The sequence below is a fragment of the Tupaia chinensis genome, unplaced genomic scaffold, assembly GCF_000334495.1.
Source record: "Tupaia chinensis unplaced genomic scaffold, TupChi_1.0 Scaffold000052_1, whole genome shotgun sequence".
Taxonomy (NCBI): Eukaryota; Metazoa; Chordata; class Mammalia; order Scandentia; family Tupaiidae; genus Tupaia; species Tupaia belangeri.
This window is the reverse complement of record NW_006159510.1, coordinates 4,277,511-4,302,086: the sequence shown is the minus strand read 5'-3', so window position 1 is coordinate 4,302,086 and position 24,576 is coordinate 4,277,511. Positions and strand designations below refer to the sequence as shown.

The window sequence follows — 24,576 nt, the reverse complement described above, 5'->3', positions numbered from 1 at the left end:
CCCTCTTTTTTTTTTTTTAATTAGAGATTTTTACTATAAGCTCCGTGGTGCCCATCAGAGAGACAGAGAGACAAAAAGTGAGAAAATCTTTCTCCCCGGGGGGGCGGGGGTGAGGGGATGGCCACGCTTCAATCCCTTCCACTCTCAGGATTTAGGGCATGCATGCACATGTGCCCAGAGTGAGTTTTAAGCCACCAGGTCTAGGTTGACTATATGAGAGTCCAGCAATGTAATCATTACTCTATCTGCTTTTCCCATTTTCCATTTTAAAAATTGTGTTATTTTGTTTTGTTTTAGCTACTGCTGAGTTTTTTGAGTTCCTTGTACATTCTGGTTATTCATCCTTTGTCAGATGAGTATAATGCAAATTAAAATATAATTCTTAAAAGAAATTACAAGATTCAAAGGACCAACTAAATTGGCTCAAGTGTATAATAAGCAGGATTTGTTTGAGAAAATCTAGAACATACACCAAAAACACAGAGACAGAAGGACAAAAGGATTTCTGCTTCAGTCCTAATGGACATTCTGACCAATCTTCTTGAGAACACTGGAAAGGAAACATATTTAAAATATTTGGAAAAGCACCAAAGGACTAAAAGATAATGAGAAATTAATAAGGAAGATCCAGGGAAAGACAGTAGTTTGCCTCAGCCTTGAAAATGTCCACTGTTCTGAAAGAAAGGCCGAGAAGATGAAGCATACTTGACAGAGGCCAGGCCTACAAGGGCAGAGCCACACTATTATCCCAAAGGTCATGTGAGCAAGGTGACTTTGATCCCAATCCTATACTATGCAGGTGACCAGAACACCTCAGGCCCTGAGACAGAGTCACTGTGGCCTCAGAGGCTCCAGGCCTAGAATGCACACTTGTTTCTTTATGTACCACCTGCAGAGCTTTCAGCCACAAACACAGAGCAACATAGAATTCAAAGTGGAGATATCTGACCCTCTCCAGGTATGTCAGTGTTCTGACCTGGTGGAGAGACACTGGGTTCTGAATTGAGAGTCCTGCACCCCTGCCTCCCCCATCAGCTTGCACCCTACCTCTCCCATCAGCCTTCCCCCTACCGCCCCCATCAACCTGCTTTCTACCTCCCCATCAGCCTACCCCCCATCAGCCTACCCCCCATACCCTGCCTGGCCCCATCAGCCTGCTGCTTGTGCTGGAGCCTGTCCCACCAGCCTACCCTGCGCTGTGACAGGACTGCAGCCTGCAGGGAGTCCACACCACAGTACCTGGCAAGCTGTGGTAAGGAAAATTAAGTAGGGACCTAAACACGCTGACAGATTATTCCTTCTTGTCCCCGATTTCTGATGAGATTAAACGTTTCCTAGCACTTCTGTGTTTCCTGAGATGACTCCTTTGGTTTTGATGCTGACTGAATGATACCAATATTTGATACACTGCTACAAATCTACTCGTCTGATATTATCACTCCTAATATTAACTAAGAACTTTGGCTCAAGTCATTGTCTTTTCAATATATTTTACTGCACAAGCAACCTGTGTCTTTTCCTCTTACCTAGGATGAGTCATTTATGTTTTCTAATGCCATAGATGGAAAAGGGCTTTTCTAGACTGCCTGACTTCAAAATCTGTAGAGCTTAATATGCATTCTGCTCTAAGTCATAGCAAGAAAAACAAAGCAAACACTATCCTGTTAACTGGAGTAACTTGAAACTGCACTGTTAACTTTTTCTTTTTTAATTATAATTTTCTGAAACCCCAACAAGACGGAACATGTGTGAGGCTATTTGGAACTGTGAGCCTCCATTTCTCCTTCTTAATCCCATCAGACACAGACTGTTTCTGACTGACCGAGCAGCCTCTGTCTCCTGCCCTGGCTCCTGCAATGTGTCTCTCACTTATACACATCTACCACCCAGGCAGCCCCATGAAGGAGGGGGACACCCACCACTGTGGGAGAGGAGGCTCCAGGTTTCTGGTCCACCCACCAAACTGGCGCCATCTTTGTCCAGCTGCTCTGGGAGCTGACTCAAATGACCTTTCTGCTTCTGAACTGCTAATGACCCCATGAGCCCTGACAGATTAAATTAAATTATACATGCACCAACCCCTACAGCTAAATGTAATGGCAATTTGGAGCTTGATTTGCACCGCAAACTACAATCTATGCGGCTATGTTACCAGAGTGCTTATCAGACTCCCACCGATGTGTCCGAGGCTGCACCTACATCCAAAGGTACAAGAAACATAGTCTGATTAAAAAATCTCCTTAACTTATAATTTTGTTCAGCCAAAAATGACACAAATTGAGCAGGTTCCAACTGGCTGCCTCTTTAATGGTGGAGGCTGTGGGCTATAGGCAGCCTTGTAATACTGTATACCTGTAGGCAGAACTGTGGTTCCTTGCAGCCACAGGAAAGTCTCTCAAGGCTTAAAGGGTGTGGATAAAGTTGGGCCATGTCCAAGAGTGAAGAGAAAGGCACAGGCACTTTTTATTTGAGAGGTGAGTGGCAAAGGCGCCGGCATGAGGCTATAGTGCAGATGAGCACTGAAAGAAGAGCTTGACGTTTGCAAGACCCTGGTATTTACATTTCTGGCCTAGTCTGTGGCCTGAGACATGGTCAACAGTTTGTTCTTTTACATTTTGTCATCTTGTGAAGGGAATAAATTCCAGATAAAATACAAACCTGGGCTATTCTGTGGCCTGGTGGTTAGGACAGTTGATTCCCCATGACTGACTTGGTAGCTTGAAAAAGATGCTGGATGTTTGTGTATGTGTACCCAAAATCCCAAAAGGAGGGAGAAATGGGAGGAGAAGGGATTGCAGTGTGACCATGACCAATTGTGTGTGTGTGTCAGGGAGGGGGGGGGTCCTTTCCTCCTTTCTGTCTGTCTCTCTCTAGTAAGTGCATGTTTCCTCTGGCAAATTAAAAATAAACAAACGAATTCAACAGCCCTTGACTAAACATTTCTGACAAAGGGAACATAAAAGTTGTTTCTTGCAGTGACCCTAGAATGGTCTCTCTCTTAATATCTTTAACCTTATGTTCCCTACTCCCTTGGGGTTGAGACCCTCTTGTTTTCTTACATAAATCACCACATTAGCCGCTTGACTAGGAGCTTTCTTCCTTTTTCTTGAAATAATCTGTAGTGGGTTTTCTACTTACAAAAGTAGTATATTTTTTTGAAGCTGGCTATAGTGTACATGCACTCACATAGAGAGACAGAGAAAAAGAGTGAAAGCACCTTTCAGGGGAGATGATGTTGTAATCCCTTCTTCTCTTAGGATTTTGGGCATGCACCTGGCATACTTTTAAAGCCGCTGGGTCTGGGACTAAAAACCACAGACTCAGCCCTATGGGATCCAGCTGCCTTAACCCCTGAGTCACCAGCTGGCCCACTAGTACATGTTTATTGCTACTGACAGGGAAAATATAGACAAGCCCAAAGGAGAAAATAGAAGCTTTCCATATCCTTACCATCAAGAAATTAGCACTGTTTCGTTGGTGGTATAAACCATTCTAATGATATATGTGTTCATAAAGTGGCATTATAATGCACAAATAATACTTTGTAAAGTGGCCTTTCCACTTTCTGTTCAAAACCCACCAATTCCTTATCACTAAACACACTGTTGCAGAGTGGGCCTGGTTCTGCATGAGCATAATTCAGTTAAGCAATTCTTTTTTTTTTTTTTTTTTCTGAGAGGTTTTTTGCTATAGGGTGCATGCACTTACCAGAAAGACAGAGACAGAGAGACAGAAAGCAGGAAATCACCCCCCCTCGGGGGGGGGGGTGATGGACATGCTGCAATCCCTTCTCCTCTATTCTCCTCTCGGGATCTTGAGCACGTACACACATGCACCTGACATGAATTTAAGCTACCAGGTCCGGAGCTCGAACCACAGTTCACTACATGGGAGTTCAGCGACATAGTCATTACGCCAACTGCTGGTCCCAGGACATTGACATTTCTTTTCTTTTCTTTTTTTTTTTTGAAGTTTTTGCCATAGGGCATGTGCACTAGCCAGAGAGAGAGAGAGACAGAGAGACAGAAAGCGAAAAATCACCCCTTAGGGTAGATGGCAATGCCACAATCCTTTCTCCTCTATTCTCCTCTTGGGATCTTGGGCATGCATGCACACGCACCCGGCGTGAGTTTAAGTCACCGGGTCCTGGACTTGAACCGCTGTTGACTACATGGGAGACCAGCGACATAGCCATTATGCTAACTGTTGGTCCCAACATCGACATTTCTTATAGATACTCAGTCATTATAATATCGTGATGAGTGTCCTTGTAAATATAACATTGTGTATACCAATAATCATTTACACAAGGTACATTCCTAGGAGTAAATGACTATATTTTATTTAGCAACTAAAATCATCGATGCATCTCCACTTGGTATGCTTCAGGGAAATTACCTTAATTGAGACTTAACTAGTCTTGAAAGGGTGTGTTTCCTCAAACCCAAGAAAATTTGCAGCATGATCATACTGTTTAATCTGCAAATTGAAAAGAGGAAAAAGTATCTCATTGTTTCAAATAGCCATTGATTATGAATGTTTTTAGATAATCTTATCTGCCTTTTAAAAAAGAATTATTTATTTATTACTATTTTTTTAAATTTGACTAGAGAGAGGGAGGTAAAGTGAAAAAGCAAGACATCAAGTCCAGGACTCGAACCACCATCGACCATGTGGGAGTCCATTGACTCAACTACCATATCACCTGCCAGTCCCTTATCTGCATTTTTTTATACATCTCTTCAGCCCATTAGAATTGATAGTCTTATTTTTTGGTTGGAATTCTTTGTATATTGAAAATGTTAACACTTTTTAAATATGTGATAAAGTTATAGTTCAGGTTATATGTACACTTAATTGTTCTCTATGTGCAAATAAAATTTTATGAGGTTAAATCTAAATTCATTGTTATTTTGGTGTTTTGTATTACACTTAAAAGGTTTTATAAAAGAGTTGACTGAAGCGTTCTTGCCTTTAATTTTACCCTCACTGATAACTTTTTATACCTAGTTGGAGTGATATTTCTAAAATGCACATAGGTCTTCTTAGACTTGCTTAAAATCTATCCGGTGCTCCCCATGGCCCTCAGGTTGAAGGATCCCTGGAGGCTGATCTACTTGGTAGCCAGGTGCTCCCTGGCTTAGTTCAGGTGCCTGTCTGGGAGCGGTGGCTCGTCACACCTGTTACAACACTGTTGGCACACACACCCATGAATGTGCCTGTTCCTTGTGCCATGTGCCTTTGCACATGTTGTTGCTTCTACTGAGAGTTCCTTTCTCTTTCTTCAATTGACCTTTGAAATGTTTATATACCATGCTGATTGTAGTGGTGTTTTTTTTCTTTTTGGTGGCTGCCAAGAAAAGCACCTGCTACTCTTTGGGAACCACCTCTTCCCTGTGGTGCGCAGCCATGACCAGGTGGTACTGCAGGTGCCACCCACTCTCAGGAAGCCCAGGAACCTCTGCAGCTCTTCCCTACATACCTCTACCCATGATTTATACAGATATAATTTATATTTCAACTCACTTTATTGCCCACTCAAAAGTGAATCATAAACACCCTTTCTTCGGGGTAGAAACATGGCTACTTAATTTTTTCCATGCCTCCATAGTTATCGTAAGGTGAGGATGAATCACAGTGTACACATTTTCTCTGTGGAATCTCAGTGGAGTACTCTCCGTCCAGCCTTGGGCGGGTTGTTAGCTTAAGTTGAATTGCTGGCTCTCTATCTACCTTTACCCTGACTTTCCTGGTGTGGACTTAAAGGATTTATCTCCTACTTGATTTGAACCTCTGAACGGACAGGAATGAACAAAAATACATGAACCCACAAGGACAAAGAGAGAAAAACAGGACTATAGCAGAGGAGAAGTGGTAATTGAAAAGCAGAGCTTCTGGTAGTGGAGAAGGGAGATTGCCCTCTGGAGGGGGAAGAATGGCCACTGGCTGACAGGGAGACTCAGTGCTTGGAGGCCACAAGGCAGTGGAGGTGTACTGTGGGCTAGAAGAGAAGCATGTGTTGAAAATCTAGAAATGGCGTGTGTGGCCCCGGGACTCCCTCGAAGACATTTTGAAAATGTATAACATCTCGGTTTGGTTGAAAAGGTGTGGGAGGATGTATTCTTTCCTAGTGATTTAGCTATTGGGAAGGGAAATTTGGTAGCATCTCTTCATGCTAAAATTTAAAATAGACATATCTGACTCAGCAGTTCCACCTCTTCATATACTCTGGCAAATCAGCCACATATGGATTCTTCCATCAGAAAATACAGTGTAGCTGTTGGAAACAACATTGTTCAGCAATAAAATGAAATGAGCTACCAAGGCATGAAAAGAATGGACAAAACTTAAATGCCTATTACTAAGTGAAAAGTGTCAACCTAAAAGTTTACAAAGATAGCACTTGGTTCCCTCTTATGTCAACATGGTATAATTATCAAAATAAGAAGTGACCATTAGGGGGTCGAAGGGTTGGCAGGCTGGTGGCTTGATGGTTGTGCTGGACTCCCACATGGTCAACCAATGTTTGAGCCCTAGACCTGGCAGCTTGCTTTTTTGCTGTCCCACTCTATATCTCTCTGGTCAAATTAAAGGCAATAAAATATCCCCCCTGGTGGTGATCTCTCACTTTCTGCCTCTCTGTCTCTCTGGTGAGCACACGTGCCCTATAGCAAAAAATCTCTCTCAAAATAAATAAATAAATAGAATCATTAAAATTAAATAAATAATTAAAATGAAATAAATAATTATTTAAAAAATAAGAGGTGACCATTGGAACAATGTTACCAGCCAGACGTCAGACTTTATTGACTTCACTGCTTCTCATGAATGTCTCTGTCCTTACCCATCCTCGTCTTTCATTACCTTGGCACTTTGGGAAAGCACTGTCAGGTATTTTGCAAAATATCCCTCAGTTTGGATTTGTCTGATGTTATTCATGGTAATGCTGAAGTTAAGCATTTGGAAACCACAGCGATGCCATGCTCTACACAGTGAATGACCCTGTGAACAGCCTGTCAGGTGTCTTATTGCTGATGTGGTCACCTGTATCACTTGAACTAAATTCCTCATCAGACGTCTCTAGAGCAAAGTTTCTTTTTTGCCCTTTTGTTTTGAGACTGAGCAAAAAACCCAGAAATAGGTTTTCTAGCTACAGAAGAATAGAATATAAAGCCATTACTCCAGGTACAGGAAAGTGGGAGTTGCTGCAGTGTTGAAAGGGATGGAGGGAAGGTTTCATCAGCCGTATGTTAAGCCTGTGGGGTCATGATTGTGCAGAGGTTGCCTTTTTAGCTCCAAAGTGTAGTAAGAGAAATCTGAGCTAGAGATAAGAATTACAAGTAACTCAAGTATAGATGGTATCTAAGGCCATTGGTCACTCAGTGTGTGGGGTAAGAATAGACACGTGACAGGAAGTACACTATGTAGGAAGTGCAGGCAGAAAAGTGGACTGATGCAGTAGGCTGGAGGGGCTACCAGAGACCTCCAGGGGGCCAGCATGGGAGAGTGCCACAGAAGCGGAAGAGGAGGGAGTCATCAGGACAGCATTAAGTGCTAAATAAGAAGCAAGTGCAATCACAACTGGCAAGGGGGTGCTGGGTTTGGCAAGCAGGGTGCCACTGTGAATGTGTTCAGTGTTGCTTTTATTACAGTGGAAGAAGTGAAACCTAGATTGTAGCGGAACATGGAATGCAGCGTTTGGGAGCAGTCATCGGGAATCCAGACACGTTTGGTGTGTGAGAAGGAAGAATAGTAACTCTGCGACCCTCTGCCCTGCTTGAACTAACATGACGACCGCACCCAGCTATATTTTTGGCGGTGTGGCCTTTGGTTGCTCAGTGTGGTCAGACTGAACAACTGCCATGTGTGGTGAACACCGTGCTTTCACCAGGGATTTGGACAGTTGTCTGGCTTTAACCTCCTGATCTGTGAGACGTTCATGCAACCTTTGGTTCCTTTGGTTCCTTTGGTTTCTGCTCATCAGCTTAGTTACTTTTTTTTTTCACTTGCATCAGACCATATGACTTAAAAATTACCTTTCTGAAGCATATTAACCCAAAACTTTCTGAGACGTTAAATTGGGATGGATCTTAGATTTAGAAGAAGCTGAATATGGTGTAGTAGTTACATCACTGGATCTCCATATGGCTGACAGTGGTTCGAGTCCCAGATGTGGTGACTTGAACCTCACACCAGGTGCATGTGGGTGTGTGCCCAAGATCCCGAGAGGAGAATGGAGGAGAAGGGACTGTGGCATGGCCAGCTCCCTAGAGGGTGATTTCTTGCTTTCTGTCTCTCTGTCTCTCTCTGTCTGTCTGGCAAGCACACACGCCCTATAGCAAAAATCTCACCCTAAAAAAAAAAAGAAGTAGCAGAATATAAAGAGTGTGTCTCCTGGCAGGTAGAGACACCAATTCTCTGGTGAATGATAGCCAATGAAGGAGTAAAACATAAATAAAAATAAGCAAGAGAATAATTGAAACTCTGGATTTGAATAATTTTAATTACTTTTACCTCTCAAGAGTCATGGAGAAAGACTGATACATTGAATTAAACTATATATATAAAAGAATGAAAAATAAGGTAACTCAAAAGGAAAGAATTGATTGAAGAGAAAGCAAAGAAAAACAGCACAGAATCTGTGTGAAGGGCACTATCTGAGGAAGACTCCTGTTTTATCAGAAATAGCTTGAGATAAGCAAAGTGCCATCTAGTCTTAGGATTCTGACCATGGCATTTGGCAGCAGCTGACAATAGAGACAGACCGGCTGGGGGCAGCAGGTGTGTTCAAGTCAAATTCCGTGTAAGGAAGGCCTCCAGGAGAGGTCTGTCCCGGGCAGCTAACAGAAGCGCCTGATCTCCACATCACAGCATTTAAAAGGCAGAAGAAAAGGCTAATTTCTGAGAAAATTAACAGGTGAACAGAGGACCTCTCAATTGAAGAGGAGTGCTAACTTATTTCTATCCTTAACCCCAGTGGGATGGGAACAAATGACAAAGACTTTCACAGCAGGACAAGTGTAATGTGGCTCTGATGGAACAAAATCAGAAAGGACATAAGGTGACATCTAATAAAGCAGTTGGCAAAACTTACTCAAAAATTCATGAAGTAAGGAAAGTCTGCTTGTTAAGATCAAAGCAGTAAAAATGGAACAATCTGCCTCGTTGCCTTTTGTCTTCTCTTTGTGCCTTATGTACCACCTGATAGTTATAGTTGTCTACACCCAATAGTGGGGTCTCAGGAGCTTAGCAAACAAGTCTCCCATTTCAACAGTGAGAATATGGGGTGGTGTGTGGTGTGTGTGTGTGTGTGTGTGTGTGTGTGTGCTTGGTGGGGAGGTATCCAGGCAAAGCCTTGTCCTGAGGTCACAAAGCCATTGGCAGCTGATGTAGTGACCACCCAACTACCTGTTTCTAGCCTGGGGTTATTTCTTCTGTATCTATGTTTCTTCCAATTACACAGAATATTCCTTATTGATACAGTTGGTTTAATATCTATCATATTTGTAATTGTTTCCTATTTGTTTCTTCACTCTTTGCTCTTATATTGGGTTGTTGGGAATGTCATGATGCGTTTTTTGCATAGAAAAACACACCATGACTTTCCCAGCAACCTAATTTGTCTTCTCTCTCTTTGGCTTTCTCTGGTTCAACTGAGTATTGTATATTACTCTATTTTCTTTCTTCTATTAATACATCAGTTATACTTCCTTAACTTTTTATTTTAGTGGTTGCCCTAGAGTTTGTAATATAGTTACAACTAATCCATGTCCACTTACAAATCACTCTACCCCACCTCACAGGTAGTACCGATAACTATGACAGTGTGCCCACGTCCTCTCTCCTATCCCTTTTAACACCGTGGTCATTCATTTTGCTTATCCACAATCTCCCATTACATTATAGCTATTATTATTTTGAACAAACTATTATCTGTTATATCATTTAAGAGTAAGAAAAAATTTTTTACCTTTACTTATTTATTCTTTCTTTGATACGCTTCCTCTTTTTAGGTACATCTGAGTTTCTGACTTATATTACGTTGCTCTCTTCAAAGAACTTCTTATAACATTTCTCTCAAGGCAGGTCCTCTGGCAAAAAAATTCCCTCAATTTTTGTTTGTCTGAGAAAGTCTGTATTAACTTTCACTCTTGAAGGATAATTTTACTGGACACAGGTTTCTAGGTTGGTGGTTTTCTCCTTCCATGCTGTGCCTACAGTAATTGTCAGTTACCATTTAGTGTTAGTTCTGGTACTGGCTTGGGGTGGACTTCTGCTCCTCGGCTCTGCTTTGGTAGAGGTGCTTCTCTGTGTTTTCTTGACTCTTCAGTTTTGTTTTGTTTTGTTTTGAGAGGTTTTTGCTATAGGGCGCGTGCGCTTGCCAGACAGACAGAGAGAGACAGAGAGACAGAAAGCGAGAAATCACCCCCCAGAGGGGATGGCTACGCCACAATCCCTTCTCCTCCATTCTCCTCTCGGGATCTTGGGCATGCACACACACGCGCCCGGCATGAGTTTTAAGCCACTGGGTCCGGGACGCGAACCGCGGTCGACTACATGGGAGTCCAGTGACACAGCCATTATGCTAACTGCTGGTTCCCTTGACTCTTCAGTTTTGAGGGTGGTGATTTTTCCTGTGACCTCAGTTCTCTGATGAATCAAGAGGAGTTGTTGATTTTTAGCTTGTTTAGCTTTTTTTTTTTTTTTCCTTTTTGCTGTGAGTCTGGGAGTGATGACTTTCCAGGCTCTTTACACTTCAGACAATAAAACCCAGATATTCTTTATTTGGGTCATGAAACTAATCATCGTCTCCTGATCCATTGCCTTTGATTTCACAGAAAGAATTTTTAAAAGCCAATCCTATTAAAAGATGGGAGAAGGTGTTGAAAAAACCACTCTCTAAAGATGACATACGAATAGCCAAGAGGCATAAGAAAAAATGCTCAACATCCCTCATCATAAGGGAAATACAGATCAAAACAACGAGGTACAACCTAACCCCAGTCAATGTCTAAGATTAAAGAAACAAAAAAATGATAAGTGTTGGCGAGGGTCTGGTGAAAGGGGAACTCTTTACATTGCTGGTGGGAATGTAAGTTGGTCCAGTCACTCTGGAGAACAATTTGGAGATTCCTCAAAAACCTACAAATAGAACTACCATATGATCCAGCAATCCCACTCCTCGGTATCTACCCAAAGGACAGAAGAATTCTTCATTGGAAAAGTGCTTGCACATTGATGTTTATTGTGGCACTATTCACAATTGCTAAGACATGGAACCAACCCAAATGCCCCTGTACGGATGAATGGATTGAAAAACTGTGGCACATATACTCTATGGAATACTATTCAGCCATAAAAACCATTCTGGCTTTTGACAGAAAATGGAAGAATATGGAAGATTTACTGCTGAGTGAAGCAAGCTAGGCTATGAGGGAGGAGATATATTGCATATCCCCACTTAATATATACCGAGTGTCTGCACTCTGTGACCAAAACTGATTGACTAAAAGATATACAAACACAAGAGATGGTTGTGAATGCCAGATGTGGTGTGTGTGGAGGAGTGGGGCCTAGGGAAGGACATTTGGAGTAGGGATACAGAGGCAGAGCATTGATGGAATGGGGAGGTGTGGTGTTATCTGTTGAAGATATTTTGATCAACAGGACTGGGGAGAAATGTTCACATATTGAAATGTTCACTTCATAAGGTAAACAATGTCATTGAATGTATATAAAAATAATTTTTAAAAAAGCTTCTCTTTGGGGTTCATCATACAGCACTGGATGAGGGGGCACCTCAGAGGAGGGAGAAACCTGAAGGCACATGGGCCCTGAGGACTTCAAGGCCCTCAGCTCTAGGTCGTCTCTCTGCCTCTATTCTTTTGCACCTGCTCCTCACTGCAAAGCCTAATCCCAGTGCTACTCTCCTACACTCATTCTTAAACACAATACTTGTCTGTTAACTCCTTAACTTCCTGTCATCCTTTACCTGTTGGTATTTACTCAGAAGATATTTATTAAGACTCACTTTTTGTTTTTACTCACTAAGAAGGATAGTCAAGACCCTCATCCTTGTGGAGCTTGAATTTAAGAGTTGGGAGGCCTTATATTGTGATTGTAACAGATTATTGTGGACATAAGTGTGGTGAAGGAACAAGGAAATGTGTAAATAATTTCTCCCCCTCACTGCTACAGCAAATTTTCATAAACTGAACTTAGCAGGTTAAACAACACAAATGATCATCTTTCAGTTCTAGAGGTCAGAAATTAAAATGGGTCTCACTGAACTGAAATCGAGGTGCTGGCAGGACTGGTTCCTTCTTGATTCCCTGAGAGAGAATCCATTTTCTTGCCTTTCCAACCTACGAACACCAGCATTCTATGGTTCACGACCCCTTCCTCCATCATCAAAGCTAGTGATGGCAAAGTGAGTCCTTCTCATAAACATCACTGTGACCCAAACTCTCTACCATGTCTACTCACATAATCCAAAATAATATCACTATTTTAAATTCAGTTAATTGGCAACCTAATTGCACCAAGTACAATATTTCCTGTTTACCGAGTAGCCTGATATAACTAGGGGCACTAGGAATTAGGATGTGGACATCTTGAGACCATTTACTCTGCCTAGTATAATGTGTGTAAGGAATGCTGCCTAAAGCCATGGCCAGGAGTTCTCTGTGAGGAGCTACATCCTGGATGATAGGAATGCAAAGGCCTTAAAGAGATCTGCAGGAAGAGCTGGGAAAGAAACAGAAGCCATGGGATTGGAACATATTCTGCCTTGTGAAGGAACAGAATGAGATGAATGTGGTGATATGAGGAGGAGGGCAGAGAGAAGAGTCCACAGGGAGGAGAAGGTGGACAGAAGGAGGAGCCTGAGGGGTCAGAGAAGGTGGACAAAGGGAGGAGTCTAAGAGAAGGAAGAGGAGGGTAGAAGAGTCCAAAGAGAGGAGGCAGCAGGTAGAGAAGGAGTCAAAGTGAGCTAGAAGGAGGTCAGGTTTCAGGAGGCTGGGCTTTGTTTCTTGTGGGAAGTGAATCTATTGAGTTTTGAGCAGAAAATGATGGATTTAATTTGTGATCATTTAAATCACTTTGGTTGCTGTTTGGACAAAGGTTTTCAGAGGACAATAGTGTTTACAGGGATACAATTGGAAAGATATTGCAATTAGCAAAGTGATAGACAATAGGCTTAGGATGATACCATTCGATTTTGAGAAGTGAAAATGAATTCAGAATGTATTTTGAAAACAGACAAGGTTGGAGATGTTTGAGTTCCAGAGAAGACTGCAGCCTCCTGAGGCTCTGAGACAAAGGTCCAGTCTTGCCTGCACAGAATTCTGACCTATAGAAACGGAGATAATAGAGGGATGCTGGTTTGAGTCACTAAGTGTATGCTAAATTGCCATGCAGCCATAGCGATAGTATCTCTCTCTGCCAAAACCATGTCTTGAGATATATTATCTCAGCTCTTCTCACTGAACCCTTCCCCTGAGATGACCACTGTTTCTCTCCTTCTCCAGCCCTCCTCCAGGGCTCCTGAGTGTATGACTTGGAAGACAGGAACTCATTGGAGCCGCCCCAGAGTCCACCTGCTTGCTAAGCCTTGTCATGTGCTGCTCTCATCTTCTCCATCTCATGCCAGGTCAGAACTTCTCCCCCTCCCCTCCACAAGCAACCAGGCTTCTTCACATTTTATTTCACAGAGAGTGAAAAAAGCCACCATACCAGATTCTTCCTGGGGTGGCCTGTAGAACAGTGGTTAAGAGCTGTGCATAGAGAATCAGATCCTACATAGTGATCGCAATTCAAGTCTCGACCCCAGTGACTTGTAAAACACACTGGGCACGTGTGCGTGCATGCATGCCCAGACTCCTAATGGGTAGAGAAAAGGACTGTGGTATGACCACATCAATTGGGGGATTCTTTTTCTCCTTTTTTCTCTCTTATTCTGGAAAGTATATGCACCCTCTGACAATTAAAGAAAAAAAAAAAAAGAAGAAGAATCCCTCTCAACCCTGGCACAAAGTCTACCCATGTACCTGTCTTGGCACCTCCTATTCCTCAGGAACAACTAGGTCTTCTTGGGAGGTCACAAGCCAATCACCCTTTAGAAAGTGCTGTTTCATTAGAAAAGTAATGATGCATTTTTCTGTTTTTCTATGCAAAAATGTGTCATGACTTTTCTGATGACCCAATATTTTATGCTCTTGTCACCACATTTCCTCTCTTCCTATTCTCTTTCTAGCCTTGTGCCAGTTGGCTGAAGCCACCCTCTGTAGGTCTCCACTGATCTGAAGAATGAAGTGATGTTTTCAGTCCTGGGGCCACTTGTGCTGTTAGCAGCTCTGATTGCTGGTCATACCTCCTTTCTTGGAGCTATTCCTTGGCTCTGGCACCTCTATGTCTCGCAGCTCCTCTTTTGCTTCCTTCGCTAAGTAATCTTCCATACTCAAATCTGTGCTGATTACTCCAAACCAGCTTCCCACTTTCACCTCTATCCCACTTCAATCTATGCACCCTGTACTACTCAGTGTTTCCCAGAGGTGGAGAAAATCTTTACACTCAAGCTGACAAAATTGAATGCCTCATTGCTCTTATGATCTTGCCCTATGCCTAAAACATTTCTCCTTTTCTTATAACTAGTGCCCAGATGCTCTCAGTCCAGAACACTCATCATCCACATCTAATCTGTGAAATAGAATCAAGGGCAGATGGAGGACACCAACATCCACTCCTAGACATCGTTTTGGTCCCTTCTCCACTGCATGCTGCACTAGTCCAGGCCATAATGCTCCCTCACCAGGATCAGTACAGTGACCTCCAATTTTTGATCTTGTGAGGTTAAATACACACACATTTTAAGCTGGGTTAATGGGCAGAAGCCCATGAGGTCCATGAAGCTTCATTTCCAGGGAGTGACTATCTACTCTTTCTTGCTTGTGTTCTTATTTGGCTATGTGCTGTTTGCTCACCAGGTTACATTCTCCAGCGTGCTCTCTGGGCACCATCTGTCTCATCATGTGGGGAGCTGATAAAATGTGCACAAAGTATTAGTTCAGCTTTGGACACACAGTGTCAGCCCCCACTGTGGGATGTGCATGTATAGTTCTTCGAGTTCTTCGAGTGCTTCTTGATTTGTTTGAATGTAGTAATTCCTCTGGTATGAGGACAGAGGTGTTGGAAGCTGAAAGATGATCATGGTCACCATCTTCTACAAGTTCACAAATTCAACTGCATAAAGAAGACAAGATGCACACAATGACAACAGAGGAGAACACAGTAGGGTTCACAAATCAAAGGAAATGAAAATGCTAATACCCATGTTTATAAACCTGGCCGACTCAAGAGGAGTCTGATTCATTTAACAACAACAACAACAACAACAACAATAACAACACTTCAGTAACACGAATCTCATACTGTGTTTTTATGATGAGCTGGAGGACAAATCCCAGAAATCTGTGGATTAGAGCCAAGGATAGATGGAGGACCCAGACACCAGGGTGTCAAATACTGTTGCAGCAAATGCTTGATTTGGGTTTACATAAAAACTGGGTCACCCAAGTTAACCAGAGGCATGGTTTAATAGTCAAGTCATAAGTCAAAGGCCAAGACAAGGGTAAAAATCTTGGGCCACAAAATGCAGGTTTCACCGTCTAAGTCCAGAGTGACTCCTAGTTCTGGGTCACTTTAGGATAGCTCTGTTGGTGCCATTAAGTAACAAAGGTGTTTTGGTGACAGGTGACAGCGGCCAAGGCTGTGTTGACCATGGCAGTGACTAAGGTCACTGTGGAGCTTGACTTCAGGCTGGCACAGGAAGTGCCTTGGCAGAACTGGCAGCTCAGAAGAGGACAGTCCTTCAAAAGGGATGGGAAGGAGAATTACCACCATGGGAGGGAAGTCTTCTTGAAAGCTCTGGAAATGAGGGTTCTAAAATCTTGATGCACACTCAGCATAGGCACATATGGGCAAAGAAAAATTATACCAAGCTAGTGCCTCCTCCCTGGTCCTCTGCCTTTCATGCTGGGTTCTAAGATGGCTGCATGGGAACCCTGTGGGGTAGGTTCAGATGTAGAGAAAGACCAGACCAGGTGGAGTGGACATTGCTGTTTTTGCTGAACAAGCACCTGCCCTTGCTCTGCACAGCTCTAGTTCCTTCCCTCATGCCCTGTCTTGGTGGGAACAGCCAGAAGACTGAGGCCTGCCTGAGACTTCAGTCTGATTGTTGACTTCTATTGCTGTTGTACTCACTTGGTGGGTCTCCCAAGGACACCAGACTCATCTTGCAGAAGAATTCAAGACCAAGTTCCCACAGGGTCTGGGCGCTGCTTTCTCTTGACCTCATTTCCTGTCACTCTCCATCTTTTCTTTTTTATTATATTTTTTATTTGCTAGAGGGCATATGGTCGTGTGTGCATGTGTGTATTTGGCAGAGAGCAGCAACCAGCTATGACTATCTAGTTCTCCTCCAGATAAGATGAAAGTCATTGATAATGCCTAAAACTGAAAAATCAAGAGACAGCATTATAAGCTTTCTAGTTAGATATATTCATACACCCTCTCCTTCTGAAAATGCTCAGCTAAAATATTGAAAGAAGTTGCCTCTGTGAAGCAGAAAGGAGTGAGTGGAGGCTGGGCAACCTGTACTATTTATTTCTTTAACACCTGAATCTAGAGACTTAGGTTAATTAAAATACTTGGACTATGTCATACCATCTTCACTCATAAATATATGGTCTCCTTCAAACGCATTTATGATATAAACCAGTGTTTGTCATAAAAGATATACAGAAAATTGTGCATCTTGACATCTAGTAAAACAAAATTTAAATTAATATGAGAAAGAAAGGCAAACTTGGGCTAGTATTAGGGATGTGAGACCAGAGAGCGGCTTGGGAAGAGTTGAAATTCTGTACTCACTGCCTCTATTTTGCACAACTCCAACAGAAGTTTGATTCTGTTTTGTCTTTTCCAGTAGCCAATGCCTTGACATCAGTCCAGAAAGAAGTTAGGGTTGGGCCAAACCTGTAGTGCAGCTGCTAAGCCCTGGGAGGTGGATCCCACATGGCCAGTCTCAATTTTGAATACCAATGCCTTGACATCAGTCCAGAAAGAAGTTAGGGTTGGGCCAAACCTGTAGTGCAGCTGCTAAGCCCTAAGCAGAGGGAGGTGGATCCCACATGGCCAGTTTTGAATATGACCCCCCTGGTGGTTTGAAAAACATGTCAGCATGTGAGTGAGCATGCCCAAATCCTGACGGGATGGAGAAATGGAGAAACAAGGGTGGTGGCATGGCCTCTCTCGAGTGCTCTCTCTAGCAATGCATGCTGTCTGGCAATTAAAAACTGTTAAATATATATAAAGGAAGAGTCTCAGGTCAATGTACAGATAATAAAGAGCAATTTTTGAGTGCTTACTATGCATAAAGCACTGTGCTAATACATTTTTATATACAGCGTCTTAGGTAATCCTCACAAAATCTTAAGATGTAGGTATCAATAGTATAGTAGGATGATACTTACCTTCCAGTTATGGAAACAAGTGATGAGAAGGGAAGATTCTGCCTACAGTGACTGAGGGCTGTCACTCCAATCTACAAGGTAGGTGTTTGGGCTCTTGCCACTTCCTCAGGTGGCTGTGCCTGGGGAAGGTGTCTGTGCCTAACGCAGAGGCAGGCTTGCTCCTGATGCCCATTGCACTCTCTCCTAGCATCGGTCTCCCCCCGCCATCCTCTTCAATGTTACGTGTGGCTTTACTGTGCCGGGCATTCTGGTGGACAGCTTGCTGCTGTGTTCACCTTGACTGGTACGCAAGAGAACGACACTGCTGCAGATGGGGACAGTCTTTCAGGACACTCCTAGACAGTCTGATTTTTGCGTCATCTACATTCTTTTCTGAGCAGTACTTTTGTGAAATGCTGTGTCAGAAATTGCTCTTTCCACAGCTTTCTCTGGTGAAAACACTGATTTCATCAGCTGGAACCAACTTGGCCCCCATTATGAACAGCAAAAACAATGAACTTGGCTCTATGAGAGCAATGAGGACAGTAACATGTTTTACTTTCTTTGTGTACTGAAGGGTCCATTAGCTCAAACATTATGCAAAAGCTTTGTTTTGAACAATTTTACCAAATTAAGGGTTACCTTTTACTCGTGTTAAATCATGCCTCTTTTTAAAGTCTGTAGTTTATAACCTACACTTTGTTCTCTCCTTGATATACATTTTTCTATTTCCTATGGCAGTTTTTTAATGAATTATGTTATATCCTCACCTAATGTGATTCTGGCTCAGGAAATAGTCAAGCTCTAGAGGCTTTCAGAAAAGGATAGAAAATTGGATTCAATACCCACTAAGATTCCTTCTGTCTCTAAGACCCTATAATCCTTATGGCATGAAAACCTCATTAAGTTGAAACCCAGTAATTTGGAATATGTAATAATCATACTGGGCTCAAGTTGTAGTATACCTTTGAGCTAATAAAACAGCTTTCTAAGCAAATAATGCTGCTTAAGAGCAAACGGAGGTCAAAGTTATAGATGTACCATACAAACAATTGGCATAATTAAAATAATTCTTAGAGATAGTTTCCAAAGAATGTTTTTCTACTTAGCAACCCTTAATTAGCATATTTTTGGTTACTAAATATACTTGACTTTTCACCAATTCATTGGCGTTTCCTCCAATTAGCTGCAATAGATAGGGTTTTACCCCACATAGTCTTCTTAGCTATAATGGCATAAAGAAGATCTTAATGAGGTTCTTCAGATCAAACCAACACAAAGACAAGCCACCGGGGATGGAAACTTTGCTTCCTCCTCAGTGGTTGTGAATCGGATTCTCCTAAAATCTCAGCCTATGACGTTTTCCCTTGCTTTGTTGATGATCTCTCAAAAAGCTGAAATTCCACAGAACCACAAGAACTTGGCAGATGGATGAAGTGATGGAGATTCTGGGAGGAAACGGCATCCTCTCTCAGAGTCTGTGGCAGCAGTGGAAGCGAGTGCTTCCGGTATAGCAGTGAGCACTCATTCTGAGAAAATGATAGAAAGAGACTGTGCAATTCTATTGTGGTTGAAAGTTCAATATAAGATAATAGTATGATTTGTCTGGGAAGAAAACTGATACTTAAGCTTTATTAATTGTATATTACCAAGAACAGTGACCTCTCTATGAACCTATTGTCTTCTTCCCAGGTCAGATCTCATCTTGGACACTGTGTTTAAGTCGTAGCATCATATTTTAATAAAGACTTGGACAAAAAATAGCAGGTTGAGATGGGGGCTAAAATCTGAAATCTATGTTTTAGTAGGAATTATGGGAGGAAATTGGAATAATTTCTTGACTGAACTGGATTTCAGGCAAAAGTGATAGATGTGTTCAAATATGTGTAAGGAAATTAAGAAAATGATTCTCTTTTGTTATGTTTGGCAGTTATAAGTTGTATTGGTTTCTTTCTCTTTTCTAAGTTTCTTTTATTTATTTATTTTTGCTATAGAGCATGTGCACTTGCCAGAGAGCAAGAGCAAGAGAGAGAGAAAGTGAGAAATCTCTCACCAAGGGGATGGCCATACTTTAATCCCTTCTTCTCCATTCTCCTTTTGGGATCTTTGGGCATATACACACATGCACCCAGAATAATTCTCAAGTTGCTGCATTCAGGACTCGAACCACAAAGCTGGCCATGTGGGATCCAGTGCCTTAACCTCCATGCTACTTGCTGGCCCTGTATTTGGTTTCTTACATTTATCTTCCTTGTCTGTTTCCCCTGCCACCAACCCCATTTCAGGTGGATGTGTGGGCTTCAAATTTCATTACCAGGGGCATTTGCAAGGAAGTTTATTGATGAGGGCTCTTCTTGACTTTCATAAAGGCTTAGGAGAAATTAAGCAAATGACTTCAAGTAGTAAGATAGAGAAGAGTGATCCTTTCAAGAATTAAAACAAAAAGAGACATTTTGGGAGGAAAAGAATACAAATGAGGTGGTCAGCCCCAAGATCAGAGGCAACCTGATTCCCGTTCCATGGGAGCATCTCTGGAAGGCAGCAGGATCTCAGGGATGGCTCAGTGACTGACAGTGACTACACTTCCATAAATGAGATATAGGACTTAGGGGACCACTTGCATTTTAGTGGTAGAGGATACACTGAGTGTTACAGAATTCAGGAACATCCCCTGTATATTTGGCTCTGGATAAACCCTTGGATACTCTCATTGCCCTGGTTCTAGGTAGTGGCTAGGAACCTAATAATGACTAAGATTAAATATTGCCACCAACATTGCCAGAAGGAAGCTCGTTTAAGACTGTGAAGACTTAAAAGAAATTACAATGCTTTGCCCACCTGTGTTTATGGGTTAGATGACTATCCATTGGTATAACTCAAGTACAGAGCAAGGACCAAGGAGTAGAAGGTTCTGAAAGGAAGATTTTAGTTGGTATAAGAAAGAAATTCTAACCATTGACACTATTCAGCAGTGTGAAAGGCTGCTTTGAGAAGTCATGAGCTCCTGTCACCAGATAGAAGCTTGATACTTACCTTTCAGGAGTGTTTTAAGGGAAAATCCCAGAAGTGGAATGAATCAAACAAAATGATCTCTCCCAGCTCTTCCAAATCTGAGGTTCTGTGATTCTATGAATCATCGGAATCCCTGGCTTACAAGTGGGAGTGGGATTGAGGTTCTAAGTAGCTTGTAAATATTTGCACAGGCGTCTTTTGAAAGCCATCAGGACTTCTGAATCACAGCACTCTGTACTGAATAACAACTGAAGTGTTTATTTTACTCTGGCTCCTAGCATGGGTGACTGAACTCATTTTCAAAGAAGAGAAAGACAGCTGTGTCAGCTTTGATTGTTCTCAAAGTTGAGGGTGGCTTTTTTTCTTTCTTGGAATATCTAAGGAATGTGTTTTCTTTTTATGGTAACTATAAAACTGGACTGGGCATCAAGAGAGAAGAAATTTGAAGTACAACTGGAGGGATTAGGGGCAAAGGAAATGGGAGATAAGAACTGAGGAGTGGAAAGGCAAATACCACTTCCAAGCTCTTCCTGAGAGTTTTATGACAGGATATGCTAGTGCTCTGAGTGTTGTACTTGGCTGTCCGTCCTCCTGCCATCACTCTGCTGTGTGTCAGATGAAATTGCCAGTATTCGCGAAAACCAATTAGAGTGAGATTAGCACCCACGCATGCACCCTGAGCTGCCTGAGTAGCATTTCAGGCCCAGTTCCTTTGGCAGTTATTCAAGTACAGCTATAGTTTTAGAAACGGGTTATTTGGATAAGCTTTTGGGGCAGAAACTTGTTCTTTAATTTTGTTTTTAGTTTACTGAAAATATCAATAGTCCCATTGATTTAAATACCAAAGTGTGGAAAAGGAACTTTTCTTTCCTATTTTTGATATGATATTAAAAATTATTTTTGTTGGGCTAGTTAGTGGTGTGAAGATTAAGGCAGTTGGGTCCCACATGGATGACTGCATGGTTTGAGTCCCAGCCTGGCAACTTGAAAAACATGCTGGCCTGTGTGTGTGTGTGTGTGTGTGTGTTTGTGTGTGTGTGTATCCAACATCCCAAAAGGGGGAGAAATGCAGAAGGAATTGTGATGTGACCATTCCCCAAGGAGGGTGTTTTCTTACTTTCTCTCTCTCTCCAGCAAGACCATGCACCCTCTGGAAAAAATTTTTTAAAGCTATTTTTGTCACTACTAAGTGAATTATTAGCAAGTATTATATAAATCCACAAATATTAACACAAGGGAAGGAAAATGTAAAGGAGAAAGAAATGACTACTTATTGCTTACTAGGTGTAGAATATATCAACTGAATTATAGCTGTTTGTATTATATAGTTTAGGCACACTAGGATGTAGACATCACCGAAGTTATTTTGTGACAATAGTAGGCAAGTAATTCTTTTCTGAATTCGTAAGGGATTTTTGGTTTTGATTACACATTATGCCTCAATCTAAATGCACTTCCATGTCAAGAAACTCTTTGGATAATCTGTTTTAGGCCATAGCAGAGTTGCTTTTACTGAACTAACTCTTTTGCCAACAATGATAAAATCTGTGTTAAATTTTAAAAACCATCAGAGGTCACACAAAAGAAAGCAGAAATTAGAAGAACACAATCCTTGAAATATAGGAAGCAAAGTGAGTGTGTTTGGCTTTGTGATATTCATCTGACCTTTCTGCTAGGGCACATCTCAGCTAACCTAGGGTTCGAGAGGATAGAGCTCAAACCAAAAGTGGCAATTTTACTCAGATGAAGGAAACAAATTGGAGTTTACAGAGCTGCCTGAGTGGTTGGAAATTGAGGAGAAAAGTCCCATAAAGGAGTGATCCCCATGTGGGGTCTCCTCAATCTTGTCTCAAGTTCTTGGCTGTCTTCTAATGCACCTATGTGTGAGATGAAACTCTGGGAAGCTGGTAGAAACCAGCAAATGGAAAGCTAAGAGTGAGAAGCTGCTTTAAGAGTTCCCCATTGCTAGAGAGACCATAGGGGCTCAAATCCCACTGGGTTTGAAGGACATGGCATATACTGTGATTATCCCAAAAGGAATACCCTGGGCACTGATCATACTTCCAGAATAAGGTATTCTGGGCTCTTTTCTATGATAGTCATAGGTGTGGCCATAAGAGGAGACACAGGAAAGGCTCAGCAAACAGAGCTTCACAGGTCTCAGGAAAAGGAGGCATGCCAGGAAGGGCCACATGGTAAAACACTAGGACAGTCAGGAGGCAGAAGACAGGAACAAGAGGAAAGTGAAGCTAGACCCTTTGGTGGAGTTTACATGAAAATATAAGGCAGGGCAGGGCTAACAGTTCAGAGCTGGCAAGTTTGAGTAGTTGTAGCAGGCTCTAAGCTATAGGGGCTGTCTCATTTGCATGGCATCTACTGCTGGGGTGATGAAAGCCTATTGGGTGTACGGGCAGACAGACGGGCAGACAGAGGATAAATGGCTCTGGATGGGTTGGTTTGCTTATAAAGTCATACTGCCAGCGGAGCCCTTTTCTAAGAACTGGTTATCCCCAAGAGGGGCAGTCTGTACTGAGCCAGAAAATTTTTTACCATGTCAAAACTTCATAGTACACAGAATACACAAATGGCTATACTCTGAAGTTAAGAAGAAAACCAAAACAGAGCTGTTCTAACAAAGATTAAAGCCAACTGTTCATAGGATCAAGGAAATCTACCAGTAATTTAACTGCCTGCCAGAAAAGCAAACAAGCAAAAGTCAATATTCTCTAAAGGAAGATAGCATGATGCCAGAGTCTCCACAATGTATCACCTACAATGTCAGATATACAATGAAAACCCACTAGAGATACCAAGAAATGTGAGCCACAATCAAGAACAGAAATAATTAACAGAACTAGATTGACAGGTGGCTCATATGTGGGAATTAGCAGCTGGAGTCTTTAAAAATTATCATAAAAATGAGAAACAATTTACAGGAAGAGATGGACAGAAGGGATGAGAAGATGAGACTTCTCACCAGAAATGGTAACTATAAGAAATAATAAAACGGAGAACAATTGTCACCATGTTGCTGGTCACCACCCGCTCAGGCCGTTCATGCCTGTCCTGTTAGCCATGCCTGTGGGGTGGCGGGTGTGCTGTGGCCTCTGGTGAAGACCAGGGTGCCTGCCACTTCAGAGCCACCTGTCCTGGACGTGAAGTGGCCCTTCCCATGCTGGAAGTTGCTGAGTGGTCAGGCCATGAGTTGATCTATGGTTACCTCTGTGGGCCACAATGGCCCTGGTTCTGTTCATTATTTCCATACAGATATCAAAGTGCCTGATTTCTCTGACTACTGCTGCACTGACGTTTTAGAAAGTACATAGTCTTCAAAAGAGAGTAGCGAGGCCAGAAAAGGTTTGGTAACTACAACAGCTACTATGAGTATCGCATATGTTGCCAAGAATGCTGTCTCCCCATTTGTTTCCAGCATGAGTGCTTCTGCTGATGTGTTGACCGTGTAGAAGATGGAAATAAATTTGTCAGATATTCCAGAAGGCAAGAACATGTCATTCATATGGAGAGGCAAACCCCTGTTTGTGAGCCATAGAACCAAGGAAATTGACCAGGTATCTGAAGTAGAAATGTCCCAGTTGAGGGAGCCACAGTATGATTTAGAACACATAAATTTGAATGGGTTATCCTGATAGGTGTCTGCACTCATCTTGGCTGTGTACCCATTGCAAATGCAGGAGATTTTGGTGGTTATAACTGCCCTTGTCACGGGTCATACTATAATGCATCTGGCAGGGTCAGGAAGAGGTCTGCACCTCTCAGCCTTGAAGTTCCCTTATATGAGTTCACCAGTGATGACATAGTGATTCTTAGTTAGAGACTTGGACTTAAGGCATAGGCTTCTTTCAGTCTTGATGTCATTTCAGTCGAGTCATTTGAGAACAAGTTATGTACTTCAAGTTGGTTGATTTTAAATGTTTAAAAATTACTAATAATGTATTTGCAAACATAAATGTGACTTACCTTGAGTTTAATATTGAATACTTCCAAGCCACTGCTAAACATTGTTAAGCTCAGCCATACACTTAAAAGGTGCAAT

The 24,576-nt window shown here is 42.2% G+C and overlaps 1 pseudogene; it reads left to right on the top strand.

The window, feature by feature from the left end:
• The first annotated feature begins 7,684 nt into the window (after positions 1-7,684).
• Positions 7,685-24,354, top strand: LOC102469789 (cytochrome b-c1 complex subunit Rieske, mitochondrial-like; annotated as a pseudogene).
• The last annotated feature ends 222 nt before the right edge of the window (positions 24,355-24,576 follow it).